The sequence below is a fragment of the Pteropus medius genome, unplaced genomic scaffold (genome assembly GCF_902729225.1).
Source record: "Pteropus medius unplaced genomic scaffold, Ma_sr-lr_union100, whole genome shotgun sequence".
NCBI lineage: Eukaryota > Metazoa > Chordata > Mammalia > Chiroptera > Pteropodidae > Pteropus > Pteropus medius.
The window spans coordinates 2,906,858-2,927,393 of NW_024347867.1; the positions used below are offsets into that span (position 1 = coordinate 2,906,858).

General features: G+C 38.2%; 1 protein-coding gene and 2 pseudogenes across 1 annotated transcript in view; 1 reads left to right on the plus strand and 2 right to left on the minus strand.

The window, feature by feature from the left end:
• The window catches only part of MAP3K5 (mitogen-activated protein kinase kinase kinase 5), a 169,623-nt gene that overhangs the window by 20,664 nt on the left and 128,423 nt on the right, over positions 1 to 20,536 (plus strand). The gene's annotated exons all lie outside the window — the stretch shown is intronic.
• On the minus strand, positions 365 to 490 carry LOC120615890 (uncharacterized; annotated as a pseudogene).
• LOC120615892 (uncharacterized) lies at positions 15,524 to 15,642 on the minus strand (annotated as a pseudogene).

The following is a 20,536-nucleotide window of genomic DNA, read 5'->3' on the forward strand; positions in this document are numbered from 1 at the left end:
CCTTCCTGCCTTCCTGCCTTCCTGAGTTGGCACTTATCAGAATTGTGGACATTAGTAGAGTCTAACTTCAGAATAAATGAGAATAAAATACTTTTGTCTGCTTGTTACCTAAAATATTTGAATGTGAAAAGTCGATATTTCTTTTGCAAGGGTTATTATGGTGATAAACTTGTACCTTGAGATTTGGCTTCTTATCCAAAATATTAAAAATCTGACTTTTGTAAGAAAAAAAACATTGAATGTTAATTTTCCTTTAACAAATTTATTAGTTCATGCTCTTTTTTTTTGGCAAAGCAACCCTTGGTTGACCTCACAGATTGCAAAGACCTTGTCAACTTACAATCCCTTATTTTTTTATTTTTTACGCCTACAGCACCTGGTCTTCCTAGGTGGTCTCCCATCCCAGTACTAACCAGGCTCGACCCTGCTTAGCTTCTGAGATCAGACTTAGTCCGAGATCGGGCTTGTTCAGGGTTGCATAGCCATAGACTGTTCATGCTCTTTCTAAAAGTAATCCCAGTCTGTAAATATTTCTAGAGTAGTTTAGCACTCTGTGTTTTGCAGACTCAATATCTTAGTGTTAAAATATTAGATGAAGAAATGGAGGTTATTATAGATTTAAAGTGTCCAATATGGTCTTATGTTGGTCTAATTTGAAACCTTCTCTGAAATGTTGCCTTAACTTGGGTGATCACACTGTTATGCTCTTTGCTCAGTAAACCTTTTAATGACGTCTGTCCCCATCCACAAATTTCAGCCTGTCCAGTTTTATTGAGCCAGATATTCTGCTACCCATTACCTTAAAACCCAGTCGTTGGCTATATCTGGTAAAGAAGGAAATGAGTCCAAACTCCATATAATCTACTGGTCTTCTCATTACTGTGGGTGAATTGAGGTAAAGCAGGTCTGCAAGTTTGGAACAGCAAGGGCACAGCCTTGACCCACTTGGCTGTTAGATTAGTAGTGCCTAGCTATTTTTGTTTTTAAATTGTGAAGTGATCCCAGAGATCATCCTTATGGGCAGTTCTTTGCTGAGTTATTGCTTGGCCTTGTTCTGAAAGGGAAATTAGAGCTTCAGCTCAGAAGCTTAACCGTGTAGAACAGTTGGTGCGGATTTGCAGCCAGTCTCTGACTGCAACCTGGATTGGAGAGTGGGGGTAAGGGTTGGCTTAAGTTCTGGTTTCTCCTGCAGCTTCTGTGGTTTTATGCTGTACCAGAAAGATTCTTGCCAAACTCATACCTGTGGTGCAGCTGGGTGGCTCTATGGGGCTAGGTCTCATTTCTGGGATTGTGGATAATCTAAGTATGTTCACATTGGAGATTTATATCTCCTCTAATCAGAGGACTACAAGAAAAATCACGTCTTCCTCGTGAAGGAAGAGAAGCCATATAGTGTTAGGAGAGAAGATGACTGTAGATCTGACAGACTTCTGTGTTTGAATCTTGGCCCTGCTACTTACTGGTTCTATGTTCTTCTCTAAGCCTTAGTTTCCAAATCTGTAAGAATGAAGTCAAAGCAGTCACTGCCTTATAGACCTATTGAGGTGGTTAAATGGGATTTTGTATGTAAGGAGCTTTGTACAGTGCTGGGCAAACTACTGGAGTAAAAAGGACTTCAGAGGCCATTTAATCCAGCTCTTTGACGCATGCATCTATCAAAAATCTCTTAGATATGCTTTTATTATGTTGCCATATTGCCTCATAAATTTGATATTTTGGGGGACTCTAACAGTGACTTCCAAATTTTTGTTAAGACACTAAAAAGTTCTCCACTGCCTAGGCATTTAGTGGTAGGATGGTAGAGGGATGAGATCCTGGAAGCAGACGTGGCAGTGGTGGTGCCCAAAGTGACAGATTTGCAGAGAGCTTAGAGGTGACTCCACAGTATCTACATGTTCTAGCTTCGAGATGTGGTGAGAAGTACACATGCTTTAGGGTCAAGAGGTTTTATTTGCATTTCAGTTCTGCCTCTTACATATTATCTCTGCAGTAAGAAAGCTTGTATTTTCCCATTGTTTTGAGGATAAATATATATGAAAAGAGCAGGTACATAGTAGGTGGTTGTCTAACATTTATATATTCACAGTGTTTATTATTTGGGGAGGTCTGTGTTTCATTTTTCTGTGCTGCCCAGTAAGCCACACAAAATACAGTGGCTTCAAACAACTTGTTATTATCTCTTACAACTTAGTGAGTCGACTAGGTTCACCTAGGTTGTTCTTCCATTTCACATGAAGTTGGTTGGGTCTGTTGTCATCTCGGGGCTGCATTGGGCTGAAATGTCCAAGAAGGCTCACTCTCATGACTGGACGTTGAGATGGGCTTTCTTTAGGGTCCTCAGTTCTCTTCCTGTGGCCTCTCCATGTGGCCAGGTTGGACTTCTCATGTGGTGTTTGCATTCTGAGGGAGGTTGTCCTCTGAGTGAGCATTCCAAGAAGAAGGAAGCAGAAGCTGTCAGTTCTCCTATGTTTTGATCTCAGAATTCTCAGAACATGACTCTTGCCTATATTCTATTGGTCGAAGCAGTCACAGTGCCAACCCAGATCAAGTAGAGGGGTTAACTCGGTAGGGAGTGGGTACGTGCATACAGGAGGTAAGATTAATGGTGACTGTCTTTGGAAACATCTGCCCCGGTCTGATTTTTTTTGCATGCTCTGTATATCATGTGGATGTGCATATGTGGAGGAGGCTCATCAAAAGTTCACTAGCTCTCTGTCTGCTTCACTTCCATCTGGTAACTAAGTCATGGAGAGAAGCTGAGGCCTGGGCCTCCAGTAGAGTCATCAGATTTTCTGAAAGAAGCAATTAAAACTCAAAATGCAAAATTCCTGAAGAGATTCAGCAAGAATACACTTTACATGAGAAAAAAATATTTTCTTTTATAAATTTTCAGTTTCTACAGATAGGAATGGTAGAAAACTTATTTCCCTTAGACTTTTTACTGTTTACCAGAAGAACATCTGTCTGAACGCTAACCTGTTTCCCCACATATTAGGCCTATTGGCATTAAGTGGTTGAACAGAGACAGAAAAGCTGAAGATTTACCCTGGCTTGAAGTGAAAAGGCACTGAATAATTTGAGAACATGATATTTATACATCAGAGACTTAATCTTAGCTGACTAGTAATGCAAAAAAGTGGAGATTGTCGTCTTTTTAAAAGCTATATACATTAACCTGCCTGTAAGACTCCCTACCCCATCTTAGCTTTGGGAATGGACAGAATTTGTCATTTTTATGCTCTAGCTGTGCAGAGGACAAGGCAGTGAAGGAGTGAGGCCACAGAGGGCACCAGGTGGTAGCAATGGCCCTTAACCAAGAGACTCAGGAGGTTGGGAGGAGGAAGGAGGAATGGCCTTTTCTGAGGGTCAAGTGCAGATATAAGCTTGTGGTTCATGGACTGGTTTAGTCTGCAGGCAACCTGCCTATCCCTGGAAGGATTTGCAGCCAGCATTAAAGTTTCCAGAGAGATAAAGAAAGTACAGGAGGTACTTCCTCTTGTATAATTTTCCTTGGTGCTTCCCCCCGCCCCCGTTTAATTCTAGTTGGCTTTAGAAACTCAACCAGAAGTTTACTTTTCTTTTTGTGCTTTTCTCCCACCTTACCTTCACATACCCTCTGTCTTATTTCTGGTTCTGTCCATGGATGGCTGAACAATGAGGAGCATGAGCCAAACTCTCTCCCCAATCTTTGCCCACAGAACACCTGAGAGTCATGTGCAAACATCGGCAGACGGTTCTTGGCTGAGTCTCCTATCAAATGTACTGTTTATATTTGGAAAAAGCATTGGTTCTACTCAGCAAACCGAATGTTTCCAGCTTTAACCATACCAAGTCAAGAGCACTATTCTGTTTGCTCAGTCCCATATCCACTCCCTTCCTCATTTACTACTGTCCCTTCCAACTTTTTGCTGCTTGAGCCATCAGTATTGATTTTCCTTTCTGATTTTCATCTCTTGCTCCAAACAGATGGTTTTGTCCTCTGCTAAAATTAGAAACAAAAATGAATTTGCATGACTTGAAGTTCCTGGATTTTAAATGGAAAGAGGCTGAAGAGTTAATTTTTAAATTATTTCATTTTCTTTTTCTAACATTTTGTTGGTGAACAAAGACACTATAGTGATCTTTAATTTTTTGATGGAATTGCTGGCTGAGCCAGTCTTCCCCAGACGCATTCTTTACATCTGTCTTGGCTCTCAGGAGGTCCATTTAGTGGCTCACCCTTCTTACCTTCCTTCATCACTTCTTAGTGCTGTATGAGTAGTTGCTAAGAAATGGCTTTCTAATTAGTGCAGCTTTCTGCTCAGGGCTCCTGACTAGCTACAGGAGGAAACTAGACTTGTTAGCACAGCATGCAGAGTCGGCCAAGGTTTTCATCTATCTGCCTCACTGGCAGCCCCCTCTCACAAGCCCTGTAATTGGACCCTGACTCAGAGCTGATTGCCGTTTCTCTAATAAGTCAGGCTCAGGATCTCTCCATTCTTGTGCACAAACGTCACTTTATGTTTGTTTTTCCATTTCTGCTTTCAAGTCCTGTAGTTTTACTGTGATGATACTTGCTGGGCCCAGAGATTTGGGAAATGAGACCAGTTTTTCTAGGCTTCTTCCTGCTTGAAATTAACTTCCCTCACTTCCTGGGAAAATCCTTTGCCTCTTCCTGGACAGCTCTCTGACCCTTCTCTCAGCCAAGCATCTCAACTTAGGCCATAGTAACTCCCTCCTCTGTCTGCCCACAGTGCTTACTACTTGCTTCTACTGCATTTTAATAGCTGACCTCCGTGTTGAGACTGTTAGTTTTATTAGTTAGGTTAAGGTCTGTTTTATTCATATTTGTGTCCATAGTGCTCCCATGTAGTAGGCGCTTAATAAATAGTTCTTGAATAAATTTTAACAGCTAATGCCATTAATTAAATTCCTTGAACATATGTGAATTAATGATTTCATCATTTTCAGAAGCAATACCTCATGTAAGAGCTTTATTCAGAAAATCTTTTGCCTTTTGTTCTAGTTGTCGTTGTGGCCAAAAAGGAAAGGTAATCAGTGTGTAAAATGACATGTGTCTTCAAATTTAGTGTAGGATTTACTAGTCTTAACTGCTTTCAAGTCCTTTATTGTTTTTGGAAGAAAAAAATCTAGGTTGATGACAAATCTATATATTATTGACTGTTGACTATTCTTGTTTAGGCATGAGATTGCAGGTTCATGCCATCTTGTGGCAATTGGATAAGTTTTTAAAAATATTATTAATATTATTATGGTTCTTCCACATGATGACAGAACTAATTGAATAGTCCCATGTGTTTTCTATCCTGGTGTCCCTGGTGTCTGTCAGAGCAGAATTCGATTGGTGACAGACATAGGGGAAGAGGGTTGGGAGGCTAGGAAAATGGGGTGAAGGATTAAAGAAGTACAAATTAGTAGTTGATAGTTGGGCATGGAGAACATGGTAGAGGGAATGTAGTTAGCGTTAATATGATGGCTAAGTGGAGGGCCAGGGGTGGGAGGGAGCGATTAGGGAGATCGATTTATGAACATTATAGATGTCTAACCAATGTACCATATACTTGAAACTAATTCAAATAAATTTATTAAAAAAAAAAAGCTAGGCAGTAATTGTAGCCCCCTCTCCTGGCTTATTGCATTTACTTGGTTGCCACTTTTAGATATACAAAGAATTAGGTAAAGAATTTAAAACATGTTCCCTGGCTCAGTAACTTAAAATATGTGTAAAAATGTTATTTTAGCTTATTTTCATTTCCTCCTTTAAGTTCTATTGACTTTCCTCATGATTACAGTAGCCAGAACCTGTTCTTTGAAAATAGGGGATTGTTTGAATATTGGGTAATTTCTTACTTGCCCGAACTTTTAATTTATGTGTAGTTTTAGTATAAAGGCTATTTTAGGAAACTTCCTTCTTTAAAGATCTTCTCAGGACCATATTATTCTTTAGCTACAATATGGATTTTTGCTACTGATTTTCGCTTATTATTGGCACATTCATGAATCAACTTCTTATTCATCTTTGTCCCTATTGTTCAGCTTAGTGGCTGGTGTATAATACTTATTCAATAAATATTTAATGAAGGAGTAAATAAGGTTGTATAGGGAACAGTTTATTTTCAAAAGCCTATACATAATAAAGCTTTGGCATACAGAAACAGGCAAAAACAGGATTCCTACTGTGAATATAAGATGTGGAAAAATTCAAAACACATTTTTTATTTTCTCAGAGGGACTAATAGTTTTAATCAAGGCAGAATACACTTAAACCTAATAATCGATTATAAATTATTAAAATGTAAACAAAGCCTCAACTTATTTATTTGCCAGTTGCTTCCTGATAATTTCTCTTTGTTTTATCGATTTTTCTAAAATTCAAGTAAGAGAGGGGCAAAATTATTTGCTTCTAATTCTGAGGATTTGGATTGACTGCCCAAAATTTATTATTTGATATGCCAGCTGAAAATAATTAAGAGGGTAGGAAGAGCCCTTTTTTAAATAGGAAACAAAAAGGTATTATTTTTATTAGTTTGGAATCCTGGAAAAATGTCTTAGAGGGCATAAATTCAGAGACTATTTAATTTTTGTTCAGTTTTCATGATATGTAAAGTTACAAGGCTTTATTTAAACATATGAGAACATAAAATTAATAAATAAGAAAAACGAACAATTTCAAGGCTTTGCTATGTAGTGATTTTTTTGTAGTGCTTTAAAATATTAGATAAGAATAAACTTCAGGGGCAAAGAAGCCTTTAAAATGCATGAAGATTATTTAACTTTAAATTTTAGTATGATGTAAAGACACTAATTTGCATTGTATTTAAGTGAAAGTGAAATCAAAATAGTATTTGCTCCTAAATGACTGAAGATCCTAATGCACTAAAATAGTCACATAAAAGTCTTACATTGGATACCTGTATTAAAAGGCTTCAGTTATTTACATAAATACTATTCAGTTTAATATATTTATATAACACTACTACTTTAAATGTTTCTCTATTTTACATCTAAAATATATTCAGATATTTCAAGGTATTAAAAGAAATCTCTAAGATCTATAAAATGATTTAACTAATATATCTAATGAACTTTTAATTTTTCTGATAGGCAGTCAGTGTAGCAAAAGGGAATCTTACTCATAGTTAATACACGAACAGTTCACAAACATGTAGTGCTGACCAGACAGACAGCTCTTGTATAAATTCTTACGTTCTAGTACTGAAGTAGCTTCCTTGCCCTTATTTCTCCACACAACTAGCCATGCCTTTTTTTTCTGTAAGTTATGTTGAAATTGAGATGCTGTTACGGTTGTGTTTGGCTGGGTTACTAAGGAATACCACAATCCTGTCCTGGAACTTATTTTCTTGAGAAGTCCCAGAGGTAGATATGTGGTCAGAAACTAAAGCAAGGCAAAGCATCTCTTGATTATTAAGTGGGGTGTTTTATGCTGAGATCCCAGCATAAAACTCTGGTGAGCCAGGTTAGAGACCTTGAAGATCTCCTTTGGGCTAGGTGGCTTGAATGGTCTATAACCAAAGCAGGTCATAGAGCCTTTCTACCAGTTTCTACCACAGCACTGACACCTGAGTTTCCTCAGGTCTCATCACTGATTCAATGGAAGACCACAGAGATGCTATAGAAAATCAAAAAGGAGCTTTGCTTCAAAGCTGAGAGTAGATCTGAAGATAAAACCCATGTAAACACTTGAGTCTCTTAGAAGTCTAGGGGTAACTCTTCCTGACAAGATGGAAGAGGAAAAGGAGACCCTATCCATGCACTGGGCCATCAGCTCCCTGTAGGCTGGCACTTCTCTGATAAAATTCTGATAAAAAGTAGTCTGTTCTCCAACTCATGTTCTTCACCTAACTCTTGCCTTTTCTCCTAACACTTGGTAGAAACTGTCTGCTGATGAATCAGCAGGGACTTTAAGCATCAGATCATATGATCTTTCATTTTCATTAACAGGAAGGGCTGATAACTTCATTTCTTGAAGTAATGTTCTCTTTGTTGAGAACATCATTTATCTATAATGGTGCCTTAGTGCAGGCTTCGATAACAGCATACCATAGACTGAATGGCTTAAACAAAAAACGTTTATTACTCACAGTTCAGGAGGCTGGGAAGTCCAAGATCAGTGTGCTGGAATATTTGATGTCTGGCGAGGGCTTGCTTCCTGGTTCATGATGGCTGTCTGCTTGTTGTGCCCTCACATGGTAGAAGGGGTGAGGGAGCTTTTTAAGGTTTCTTTTATAAGGGCACTAATCCCATTCATGAGGGCTCCATCTTTATGACATAATCACCTCCCAAAGGCCCCATCTCCAAATACTGTCACATTGGGGATTAGGTTTCAACTTAGGAATTTTGAGGGGACACAAACATTCAGTTGCTAGTAGATGGATATGCTGTGGGCAGTACCCTTATGGAGCTTATGGTCAGTTGGAAAGAGATGTTCCAAAAGATCCTTTCAATGCACTCTGACTTAGCCAAGCTGTTTATGCTCAGCTCCATGGAAATTGCTTTCAAATGTTTATTTCCAGTCTGTTTTTCTCTCCTCAGCTCCATTTATCCATATATCCAACAATATACTGAATGAACATCTCTTTCAACCTCAAATTTAATGTCATCATCTTCCTTCTGAAACCTCTATTTCTTTACTTGTCATCAGTAGTATTTTCTCTCCATTCATTCAGACTAGAAACCTCAGCATCATCTTTGATTCCTTGCTTCTTATTCATCCATTCATCTAATGAGTGCCTAATGCTAGCCTCTGTGGATACAGTAAGCCATATACTCCCAGCTTTAGGGCGGGGGCGGATATGTGTGGGAGGGTTTACCTAAGGAGACAGCCATTTAAAAATATCTTTTCAACAATTTAATTACAAGTTAAATGCTCAGAGGAAAGTCTAAAGGACTATGAGAGGGGTCTGCCCTAGTTTCAGGACCTAGGTAACAGGTGGGGAATATGCTTTGAGGCAAGGAAGAGAGGAGATGTATATGAGGACCTAGGAGGAAGCCAGATGCAGAGAGGTGCGAGGTGAGGCTGGTGAAAGAGGCAGGAGCAAAATGAAGCAGGGCATGAGAGAGTGAAGTTAAGAGTTTTTTACCTTCTCCTAAGCCATTAAAGGTTTTTCCATGTAGGAGAAGGCCATTATTGGCCTAGCATATTTTAAAAGATCGACATGAATATCATGCAGCAAATGGAGTTGAGAAGAATGCATTAGGAGGCCAGAGGGAAAGTGTAGATGCAGAGAAGTAAATTGACTCAACAGGAAGTAGAATTGACAGGACTTCACGATTGAGTGGAAAGGGATGTTTAAAGGCTAACCGTTAGATTTCTGGCATGAGCATCTGCGTGAATAAAATAATGATTTACCCTACATCCAGAGAATTCTGTGTCTTCTAAATGGACCTCAGGAATATGTCTCACCCTGTTCCCTCCTTTACATTTCCATTGCCATCATTAATCCTTTTTTCATATGCCATTGAAGACCTTCCTTGGGGTTTCTTCATTTGTGGATTTGCCCCACTCCAGTCCGGTGCCTGGATATTCTTCCTGAAGCATTCTTCTGGACATGTTACTCTGCTGATGAAATAACTTTGGTGGGTCCCCATTTTCTTCCAATTAAGCATGGGCTATAGAGTGCAAAGATCCACCCTCAAACTGAATTTTTAAATATTCTATCTCTTGCACCAAATTGATCTCCTTGCTGCTTCTGACAAGCACCAACTACTTCCTTGCATCTCTGCTTCGGCTCTCTTGGTTTTTCATGCCCAGAACACCCTCCCTGCCTCCCCTGGGCCACATTCTTCTTTTATATCAAAGCCACCTCGAACACTCCTGATCGATGCTGAAGGGCCATCTACCTGCAAATGGGTTTTGTCTCTCGTGGCATTTTGGGCTTTCAGATGAGCCTCAGCATTATTTATGATTATAAGCTATCTGAAGGCTGATTCATATTTGTATTTCACGCAGACCTAGCACAGATGCCTGAACAAAACAGAATATTTGTGAAAGAGTGAACAAGTATTCAGTGCATACTTCTTTGACTTGATCCAAGAACAATTAGTGTTCTGTACGTCATCCCTTAATAATATGCTGGGAAGTCCATGTCCTGTCCTTAACCATCCTGCATGCTATGCTATACCAAGGTGTTTTCACGGACACGATGGTGACCCACCTCCCCAGAGTAAACATGGTTGCTACCTAACTCTAGGTTCATATAATTTCATGAGAAGAGAAGGGAGGGAGCTCACGGGAAAAACAATAAAGGCCTTTATTACTGTTTTAATCTGTTGGTGACTCAGATTTATTTAAATATAGGCTTCCCATATAAGAAAAAATATTTAAAATGCAGCTGTTCTTTTGTATAGCATTTGTGAGTCTTTCATTGTGTCTTAGGAAAATGTCACTCAGTAAACAAGCAGACAAATAAATAATGACTCCCTGTTGGGATGAATACCATGAAGTAAAAATAAGACATACCAGGGCAGAGATAAGCTAGAGCCAGGGACTAAAGATGGATTGGCAGGAATTATAAGGAGGTGGTGTTGAAATGGCCTGAATGATGTGAAAGAACCGTACAGAGATCTGGGACGAGTATGTTCCAGGCAGAGAGAGCAGAGCCCATCTTCGAAAACCCTGCATTGACACTTGAACCCTGAACCCCAGCCTGATCTCACTTTTCCTTGTTTCCAGCCACTGTCTCAGCCACACTGAACTTTTCCCCTTTCACAACTCCATGCCTTTGGATTATTTCCTCTGTCTATAGTCTCTTCCTCTTCATCCTTGGGTGAAATCATACTTCAGAACCCAGCTGAAATGTCATATATGACCCAGTTACCCACCTACTCTCCCACCCTCACACCTCCTGATTCTTCCTCCTCAAAGAGCTGGTCTTTCGCACATCATTGCTTCCTCTACACTGTTTCTAATTCTAATACAGCTCAGGTCAATGTGGATTGTAATTGATTTGTCTAAAATCCTCTTCCCCCCTATACTGTAAGCCTAGAGACTGTAAGCTTAGAGAGGAGAGACTATGGCTTAATTATTTCAGTAGCATCAGTGCCCAGAACCATGCTGGGGACATGATAAATGCTAAATAATTGTGGGATACTTGAACAAATGAGGGAGAGAGGGAAGGGGAGGTAGAGAAATGGAAGGAGGTGCTGAGGAGAAATGAAAGGAGGCAGGGAACGAATGTATAAATCTTTCTTTGAAGGTATGACACTCACTGAGAAAAAGACAAACTAAAAGTAAGTGAAGATGACTTTAAAATAATAACCAGAGATTTAAAATTATACCATAGATTAACTAGAACCCACGTGATTACCATGGCCATTGGGCTTCCATGGAGGCATAATCAAACTGAAAGTTCACCTTTATTTCTAGGATGGTAACTTCTGAAAGTAGGTGTGGCTTAGCTTTATTCTTTTAAGTCAGCATGTTTTTGATATTTTGCATGTTTAGTGGGTTAGATTACAAGAATGCAAGCCTAAATCTACTTTCTGTATAACCACATCCCTTCTTTAGCAGCCTGGGTTGGGAAATAATACTGAGTGCCAGAAAACAAGAAACATAACATGCTGCCTTCTTCCCGAGCAATGTTCAGAACCTTTCTAAGCTGAGGTCATATTTTTAAACTTCATAAAACACTGCTGTCTGGTTGTTGAGTGGGGAGGAGGAAGGAGTGTTTCATTCAGCACCTGCAGACAGTAACTACCAGCAGATTTCCACATTCAGAAGCACATTGGTATTTTTATGTTCATGAGATAGAAGGAAGAAATAAGCAGGTCTTTATCTACCAATATGTTACTTTGTGAAAATCATTACTATATTTGGCCAAAGTCCTCATAGCTATATTTAACATTCTGTTAGCGTTTGCTTTTGTCTTTCTTTAATGCTAGTAAACTTCGCCTCTCACAAATTCCCGTGGGTTATAGTAATACAATCTGGAATTCAATTCCTTTTACTAATCAGTAACTATAAACTCCAGAAAGATATGGCTGTAATCCCTAACTAAATGCTTAACATGTGTGGGAAGATTCAGGATGACAGGCCTTTGGGTGACCTAATCCAAAATGACAGTAGTAAAATCATAAGCCAAAAGAGCAGCCAGAGCCTGATGAGCAGCAAAGATTCTAGCAGATTTCTACAGAGCTCTTGATTTAGAGCAGAAGAATGCCACTCTGGAAGCACTAAGCAGTGAGGAAGAGGTAAACAAAACAGAGAAAGAAGGAAATGTACTCACTGGGGTTAGAAGTCATGAGAAAAATTTGATCTAAACAAGGTCCCCAAAGAGAGGAATAAATTCTCTGTTTAGTTATTTTTACAAGCAAAGTTGGAAAGTTACATCAGAAAATCCAGAACTTTTAACATCCCTGAAATACTAAGTAAGATTTGTTGAATATTTTGCATTTAGTAGTTGATCCCTAGAGGCAGGAGATAATTGAGTAAGCACACTGCAGAACTAGGACTTGAACTGCTGCTGTCTTTTGAAAGAGGAAGAAATGACATGTGTGAGAATGACGGATATTGACAAATTCAAGAACTTTTTACCCCCATCAATAGAAACTAAAGATAAATTGTGTGTGTGGGGGGTGGTGGTGGTGGTAATTTTTTAGTCTAGATTCAGAAATAGCTTTTAAGAGCAACACATTCTAAATCTAAAGGTGCCACGTGATCTTGAAGAGGTAACTTGACAAGTTATTTTTAATAACAAAAATACTTAAATGTATCATGAACTCTACCAGTTCACCTCTTTCATCATTGAGACCTGTCAGTCCTCAACAGTTGTTTGCAGTATCCAATTGGCATGAAAATAGGTCTTTCTTGTACCTCAGGGGTCTGCAGGATGTGTTTTAGCCATTCGGTATTGGCTAATGAAAAACCGAAAAGACAGCAGGCTGTGATTTTCCCTGGAGTCAATGGGGTATGGAGACAAGATGACCTTAGCTTGTCTCTAATTTCTGCTTTGATGAGTATATTGAGATAGGGGCGTTTGTATGACGATTGGTTGTTCTGCATGTTTGTAAATTGGAAGAGGATGAATTTGAAAGGGGCATCAATAGGCGGTCTACTAATGCAGCTAGCTGGTCACTGTGAGCAGCACTGGGCAACTCCTTGAATACTGGATGCAGAAGTGCTGCGGGAGCAGCATCCATCAGTCTTTCATTCCTGGCCTCTGACTTCCAGCATTATTTACTCTATCTCTCAGTCGACATCCATGTAGGCCTATATGGTGCCAGATGAATTAGACTCGTTCTCTTCCTGAAAATTCATATCCTGTTGGACAAGACTGATAAATAAATGACAGATTCTAGGTTCATGGTAATTGCAAACTAAACTTTATGCTGTGGATGGTAGAAGACCTAATAGGAGGTCATGTTTGAGCTCAGCTTTTTGAAAGATGAGTGAGCATTCTGTTGATACTGAAGGAGGTCATCTAGCTGTGGCTATGATAATGGTCCTGAGATATTAAAGTCTAGATTCATTTTAGACAGCAGTACCTGCCAACCAGGTAACGTGGAATGATCATATTTTCACTGGTGACCTTAACATGTACCCTCGTGGGGCCCTAATAATTATTAAGTCAGTTTTACTATTTCACAACTTTTTAACCATATTATATAATTTGTATTGTTTCACTTTTATTTTTTAACTAAGATCAGTAATTTGCCTATAACTGTATGTGAAAAATATTGAGTAAGGCCACTTTACTGGCTGAATTTTCCATATATATATATATATATATATAAAATTATAGCAGCATTCCTATATTAATTCTATCTATCTATCTATCTATCTATCTATCTATCTATCTATCTATCTATCATCTCTAGAGCCTTAAGCCTAAATTGGTGTTGATCTATTTAAAACAGTTTTAAAGTATTCCATCCCCTTTCTTTGCAAGTAGTTCTCTCATTTTTGACCAGAATTTCTGCAGAATAACTGCTTTGACTTTTAACTTCTTTAAATGTGTCTTCAATTTTTAATCTCAAAGTTACTATTTTTATTCTTCCAAGGATTAAATTCTGTAATTTATTTTCACCTTCATGCTGAAAAACACCTCATTGATATTATATAGTCCTTCATATTTTTTCTTGGATTTTGTTTGCCCTAGGCCTTTTCTTTGCATATGTTTTGTAAAGGACCTCGCCCTATTTTTTTCAAAGAAAAATTTTTCCTTTATTTTTTTCTAAATAAATACATATTTGTGTGAACATACATAATAAACATTTGGAATTCATTATGAATTACAAGATCCAGATGTGGGTATATAGTGGTAAATATTAATATTTTTCCAAGTGACTCCTTTATCTGAAAACATTTCAAGAAGCTTATCAGCTAAGATATTCTTGATGCAGAAAAGTGGATAAAGGTAATTGAGGAAGGATGTGAAATGGCTTACATTGCATACACTGTACCTACATGTATGCATTCACAGCTCTACAAGTGACTCAAAGAATACCGCTTTATTTAGGATTTCTCAGTTTGTGACAGAAAATGGAAATGTCCTTTTTTCAAAGAGTTGGCATTTTGGACTCTATTTCTTAGATCATACTAATAGTTGATATCACTACAAAAGGGCCACCATATATCTGATAGACCTGGGTGTTTTTTATAGCAGCATTTGCCATATTGGATAAAGTTTGTTTCACTGTATGCTTAAAACATTCTCTTTATCCTATTTATGGATGTTGTGTCAAAGTGTTTCATTATTCTAATGAAACCAATGGGCAACATGGGCATTACCTGGGTTCTAGTAAGAAAGGCAGAGTCTCACTACTCTCTCCTCCCACAACTGGATCAGAATCTGTGTTTTAACAAGATTTCTTGGTTATTCATGTACACATTAAATTTGAGAATACTAGTCTGCACTCACTATTTTTACTTTATAACTTCCCACTTACTTTCCCAATTCATTGTTTTTAATCTGCCAGTCTTATGAAAGACACTAATGACCTATTAATAGCTAACCATGCACACCACTTCTCAGCCTTTGTCATACATTTTCAGCATTTACCATCTTGATGGTTAGGCAGTTCTGTACAGTCCATTAGGAGTTACACTTTGAAAAGTACTTCTACCTCGTTTCACCCTAGAAAGCAACCTTTAATTCGTCCTTGGCTCCCCCTACATTTCTTGGCCAGAGCAAGTATGTTAAAAGAATTGGAAAAACTGTTGCCGTAAGAAGGACTCAGATGTGTAACTTGGAGAAGAAATGTCAGGGATGCCAAGATTTGTTCTTAAATATCTGAAAGCTTTTGGAGGAAGGAAAAAAAGCTTTTTTATTTTTTTTCAGTGTAGTTTTAGGAAAGCAGAAGTAAAAGAAATGAATGAGTAGAAGTTAAAGAGGGACAGATTTTACTCTTGTATAAAGAAGATAGATTGATTTGTTTGTTTGTTTATTTATTTATTTATTTATTTATTTATTGCGAGGCAACCCTTGGTTAACCTCATAGACTGCAAGGACCTTGTCAGCTTACAATCTCTTATTTTTTAATATTTTTTTATTTTATTTTTTTACACCTACAGCCCCTAGTCTTTCTGTGTGGTCTCTCATCCAGGTACTAACCAGGCCCGCCCCTGCTTAGCATCCGAGATCAGACAGGATCGAGCTTGTTCAGGGTGGCATGGCCGTAGACTAAAGAAGAATTTTAACAAAGAATTTGAATACTCCAACAATAAAATGTAGTTCTTCCAACTGCATGTATTTAGCAGGCTGACCATCCTTGAGCTTCATCCATAGAGGGTGCTCAAGCCATGGCCTCTGGGAAAACTGAAGGGTTACTAGGGAGAGAGACAAATGAGTGATTTCTGCAGTCTTCTAATCTCCATCTTTTTGTTGTAGCGAAAAGGAAAGAGTATTATTGTACATGCTCAAATTATTTACTTTTTCCTCTTAATCAGTGATTATGCATAGATTTTTTTTTTTCTCTTTCTTGGGAATTAGAACCCTGTATGGGTTTCTCTGTATGGGCCACAGCTTTCTACTAGGATAGTTATTAGGATGCATACCACTTTCATTTTTATATCAGTATTCTTTTGGTGATGTTCAGTGCTTTGCTGGTCATTTTATTCTAATGAAACCAATGGGCAAATGCCCAGGGAACAGTACTTGGAAACTCCTAGATCTCTAAGTTATAGTGTTGTAATTAATAGCTGTAGATATATTATAGTTTTGATTATCTTTTCTTACGTTTACCATTTTCACAGACGTCTAAAGGAACATATTTGTATTTGTGTACCTATTCAAAATATTATATATTTGCATTGATTCCTTTTTGCCTATTTATAGCGTAGACCTAGGGATATCGTATTGAATTAAATGTTTGGCCACAAACCTGCTGTATTTACCATGGAAAATATTTGTTTTAGAGAAGTCAAGAATTTAGGTACTAATCATTTTAAGTATCTAGTGATCCTCCAAAATGCATCTGGAGCTTATTTCTATCTTTCCATCACTATTGCTACCTCTCTAGTTCAAATATCCTCATCTCACACCTGAACCTATACAGGGGCCTCCCACCTTGTTTCTCTGCTTCTACCCTTCCCTACTTCCAGTAGCTGGCTGATCCTTTACAAATGTAAGTCCCATAAGCAGACTTTCCAGAAACAGTGTGGGTTTGAGCCAGAAAAAAACTTTAGAGATCAGCCTGATTTTTAGTAATTAAACTTGCAATGTGACTAAGAAATCATTGGATTTTGAAATTATCTAGATTAAATTACCTGCTACCAAAAACGGCAGAATACATACCTTTATTGAAAATATCATTGCAAAATAACACACAGTTATGATCTCTATCCTTTGTGTGTGTGCTTTTTTTCCTCTGTGTGGCCAGAAAGCATTGAGCAAATAAGCAGTAGAAACATGCAGAATACCTACAGAAGAACAGAGACAGAAGCAGAAGCAAAAGCAAGTTCATGAATAAAGGGATTCTATTTTCAAAGTCCATCTTATGAATAGGGTTTTGTGATTTTCATGGTCAAGATTGTAAATGTGCTTGGAGTCATAGCATTTCTGTATCCCCAGCTCAGAGAAGTGGGGAGAAAGGGCCATTCAGTGGGAGAGTTACCACTTACCCGCTCCTTCCCCACAGCAATCAAAGGCAGAGAGCCGGCTGGCCTTTCATTTAACTCTGTGTGCCCAGATAAAAACCTCTTTTCTAGGCCACATCAGTGTTACTTCATTATTGAAAAGTGTGTTCATGTGTTTAGGGTTGCAAGTCGAAAAGGCAAAGAATCTAGTTTTCCTCCCTCGAATTTGTGTATTGGTTAAATACATGATTACAATTATGTTTATCCCATTTTTAATAATTTAATATGGGAATATGGAAAAGTAGTCATATATTCAACCAATTTATAAGGAACTTTTCTAAACAGTATACATAACAGATGCAAAAGCTCCAATTAAATTGCTCAAAAATAAAAATATTTAATAATTGCCAAGTGTTTGTCAGCTGCTGCCCTGTCAGCATTCTGAACAGGAAAAAAATGAGTTCCATCCAAACATAGCTTACACTGGTCTTCGTTAAAAGAGCCATTTATTTTCATTAGTATGTAAGTGAATATTGTTGCCAAAATTTCTAAGGAGCACAATAATGGGTCAAAATGCTGAAATAAGCAGCTTGTGCTTTGCTTCTAAACAAGTTGCATAGTTGATGGATGAGTGCACACCCTTAAAGCAGCTTCCAAGTTGGTGCATCGCAACCTTATTGAAAATTAGAGTCACCTGATTCTAAAATACCCGATGCCCACGCCACATCCCAGTAGAAGTAATTAGGATCTCTGGAATGAGTACTCAGGCTCAGTGTTTTTCAAAGCTCCTAGTGATTACATTGTGCAGCCAAGGATGTGAATCATTCTTTAAATGACTAGGCCTTGCAGCTGCACTTCTTCTAACCAGGACTCCCAGGTGTGGGGTTGATGAAGGCTGTGTAGGGAGAATGTGGATGCCAGTTCACATTGAGACATACGGGGTCAAAGAAACCTGCTTTCTGCTATTGGAGTGGTGGGATGGACTAGCTTCTCCTTCCAGCATAATCTTAGGATGTCTGTGAGAGCTCTGTAGCTTCTGCCAAAGGAGCCTTCTTTATAAATCCTCATACCATGAATGCAGCCTTTATTTGGGACGAGTGTCTAGGGTTCTTTTTGTTGTTAATAGACTGTTTTTTAGAGCAGTGTTCTGTGAAAAGGCCATATTTGCAAAGTGGCCCCCAAACACTGAAGGAGAGAAGATGCTAGAGAATGAAGCAGCAAGTCCAGCTCGTTGGTCAAAGAGTTTAATAGGGAACTTATATACAGAAATGCAGTTTTGGGCAGCAGCAGCAGCATAGTCAAATCTCTGCATCTTTTACCCCCAGACTACCTGCTCATATTCTCCCTTAGAAATGAACCAATGTGCTAGGAAAGAAATATATAAGTTATCAGAAGGAACAAAGAAACCACATAAGGGAGGCTCTGGTGCTAAGGTGAGCTAAGAGATAACATCAAGGGAGCCTTGACCTGGAGGAAGGGTTAATGGGTATTCTGTGATTAGCCCAGAGCCTCTGTACACATACCAGGGTCCACCTGTGGGAAGGTGAGGGAGGGTCAAGGGTCACCATTCATCTAAGAAGGTGGATTAACTTCAAGAAGGAGTTGGCTTTTCAAGATGGAGTCAGCTCTGTCGGCACAAGCAGTTTTAGGTTCACAGAAAAAGAGAATATAAGGTACAGAGATTTCCAGTATACCACCTGTTCCCAAACAAGCACAACCTTGCTCACAGCCAAAATCCCTGATCCGGGTGGTGCATTTAAAATCGATAAATCTACATCACTCAAAGCCCATAGTTTACATTAGGGTTTACTCGGTGTTGTACTTTCTGTGGGTTTTGAGAAATGTGTAATGAATGACGTGTGTTTACTATTATAGTATGCAGAGTAGTTTCAGTGCTCTAAAAGTCCTCTGTCCTCTGCCTGTTCATCTCTCTCTCCTCTCTAATTCCTGATAACCGCTGATCCTTTTACTGTCCATCATTTTGCCTTTTCCAGGATGTCATAAAGCTGGAGTCATACAGTATGTAGCTTCTTCATATTGGCTTCTTTCACTTAGTAAAATACATTTAAAGTCTCACATGTCTTTTCACGGCTTGATACCCCATTTATTTTGAGTATTGAATAGTATTCCAGTGTCTGGATGTACCACAGTTTATCCATTCATCCACTGAAGCACATTTTGGTTGCTTCCAAATGTTGGAAATTATAATAAAGCTGCTACATATCTGTGTACAGGTTTTTGTGTGGACATAAGTTTTCAACTCTGTTAGATAAATACCAAGGAGCATGATTGCTGGATTATATGGTAAGAATATCTTTAGTTTTCTATGACACTGCCAAACTTCTTCCAATATGGCTATATCACTTTGCATTCTCACCATCAGTGAATGAGAGTTTCTGTTGCTCGACATCCTCATCAGCATTTGGTATCAGTGTTTTGGATTTTAGCCCTCCTGATGGGTATGTAATGGTACCTAATTGTTACTTTAATTTGCAATTTCCTAATGACATATGATGTTGGGCATGTTTTCATATGTCTATTTGCCATCTATATATTTTTCTTTAATGAGGTCTCTGTTCTGATCTTTCGCCCATTTTTTAATCTGGCTCATTGTTTTCTTATTTTTGATTTTAAGTGTTCTTTGTATATTTTGGATGACAGTCCTTTTTCAGATGTGCGTTTTAGAAATAGATTTTCCAGTCTGTGGCTTCTCTTCTCATTTTTTTTAACAGTGTCTTTCACAGAGCAGATGTTTATAATTTTAATAAAGTCCAACTTTTCAATTATTTCCTTTGTGGATTGTGCCTTTGGTGTTGAATCTAAAAAGTCATTGCCATACCCTAAGTCATCAAAATAGTCTCCTATATTCACTCCTAAGAGTTTGATATTTTTGCTTTTTTCATTTAGGCCTATGATCCATTTTGGGTTAATTTTTATGAATGATTTAAGGTCTGTGTCTAGACTCCTCTTTTTTTCCTTTTTTTTTTTTTTTACATGTAGATGTTCAGTTGTTTCAGTATCATTTGATGAAAAAGACTATTTTGGTTCTATTGTATTGCCTTTGTTCCTTTGTCAAAGAGCAGTTCACTATATTTATGTGGTTGTATTTCTGGGTTCTCTGCTTTGTTGATCTATTTGTCTATTTTCTCACCAGTACCACACTGGATCAATTATGGTAGCTTTATAGTGAGTTTTGAAATTGAGTAGTGTCAGTCCTCTAACTTTATTCTTTTTCAGTAATGTGTTGCCTGTCTTGGGTCTTTGCCTCTCTACATAAACTTTAGAACTACTTTGTCAGTAGCTACAGAATAACTTGCCAGGATTTTGATTGGGATTGCATTGCATCTGTAGATCAAGTTGGAAAGAACTGACATTTTAACAATATTGAGTCTTCCTATCCATGAATGTAGAAAATTCATTTATTCTTTGGTTTTCATCAGTGTTTTATAGCTTTCCTTATACAGATTTGTACATATTTTTTTAGATTTATACCTAAGTATT